Below are 1,893 nucleotides of genomic sequence, written 5' to 3'. Positions count from 1 at the left end.
TTATTGTGCAGGGGAAAAAGAGTCTGTGTCCCCCCAGGAGCTGTTTGCAACAACATCAAAACATTACAATACAAAGGAGACCTGCAGCTGATCGATATTAGGTGCAGTGACTGGCAATTGACCCTCAACATACACAAACAGAAAGACACATTACTGTATTGTTACACGTTTGACGAAAAACACTATAAACAAGCCCATCCATTACATCCTGGGCTTACACGCAAGCAGTGCTTTGAAGTGGGTCGCCACATAAAACTAACTGTAGGGGTGACAGATACCAGGCTGAGTTTCTTTGGAAAAGTCCTCACGGAGTCTAGTCTATCCACGAAAGAGACATGTGGCAAAACCCTCGTTCGACCGACACTTTAGTACTGATCGTCAATCTGGGACCCTTACCACGTAGGATTGATAGAGGAAGCAGAGAAGATACAAAGAAGACCGCGTTTATCCTGGGTTCGTTTAGGAATCGTCATTCAAGTGTAGTAGCAGAGGCTACAAGCGACGCATTATGCATCACAAAGTAGGTTACTGTTAAAACAGCGAGAGCGTAAGGTTCTAGAAGAGTAAATTAATCAATAGTTTCTTCCTAGGTATACGAAGACCACGGAGGGAATACATTCTAAGATAAGAAAAAGGAAGGGGAGAGGTTCGGCGAACTTGTTGGTCGAGGCAGGGTTTGACAAGCACGAAGGCAAGCGGTAGAAACTCTTGCCGTTTGCGGGCCGCCATTATCTTGCTGAAACGTAAGCCCTGGATGGCTTGCCATGAAGATCAACAAAACGGTGTGTAGAAAACCATCGACGTACCAATGTGCTGCAAAGGTATCGGGGATGACAACCATGGGGGTCCTGGTATGAAATAGAACGGCATCCCAGGACGTCACACCTGGTTGTCGGGACGTATGTTGGGTACGTTGGACGACAAGCTAGTATCCCACCGCTGGCCAAGGTCTCTCCAGCCACGTCTTCGGTGATAATCGGGGCTCAGTTCGAGTGGCACTCATCGCTGAAGACAATTCTACTCCAGTCAATGAGACTGCAGGCCGAATACGTGTCTGGAGACGACTCAGACAGCGATGGGGTACCAATGTGACCGTCGCCCACCATACGGCCCGGCAACCAGGAGTGATGACCTAGGATGCCGTTCCTTTTCGTATTAGCATCTCTAGGTTGTGACCCGAGGTATATATACAGCACAGCAGTACGTCGACGATATTCTACATTCCGTTTTGTTGCCCTTCATGGCAAACGGTCCTTGGCTTACATTTCAGCAAGATAATGCCCGCCCGCAGGTCGGAATATTTTCTACTGCGTGTCTTCGTGCTTGCCAAACTGTACCTTGGCCAGCAAGGTCACCGGATCACTTCCCAATTGAGAACGTTTGGAGCATTATTGGCAGGGCCCTATAACCAGCACGGGATTTTAACGATCGAACGCACCAGTTGGACAGAATTGGGCAATATATCACTCACGAAGACATCCAACAACTCTATCAATCAATGCCGAGTGGGATAACTGCATGCATAAGGTGTACGCTGTGGTGCACGGGAAGGTATCGTCGTTGAGTGACTGTAGGAGGATACAAGATGACTTGGACAGGATTTGTGATTGGTGTAAAGAATGGCAGCGAACTCTAAATATAGATAAATGTAAATTAATGCAGATGAATAGGAAAAAGAATCCCGTAATGTTTGAATACTCCATTAGTAGTGTAGCGCTTGACACAGTCACGTCGATTAAATATTTCGGCGTAACATTGCAGAGCGATATGAAGTGGGACAAGCATGTAATGGCAGTTATGGGGAAGGCAGATAGTCGTCTTCGGTTCATTGGTAGAATTTTGGGAAGATGTGGTTCATCTGTAAAGGAGACCGCTTATAAAACACTAATACGA

The sequence above is a fragment of the Schistocerca nitens genome, chromosome 5, assembly GCF_023898315.1.
Source record: "Schistocerca nitens isolate TAMUIC-IGC-003100 chromosome 5, iqSchNite1.1, whole genome shotgun sequence".
NCBI classification, from domain to species: domain Eukaryota; kingdom Metazoa; phylum Arthropoda; class Insecta; order Orthoptera; family Acrididae; genus Schistocerca; species Schistocerca nitens.
The sequence above is the reverse complement of the archived record's forward strand: the minus strand, read 5'-3'. Positions refer to the sequence as shown.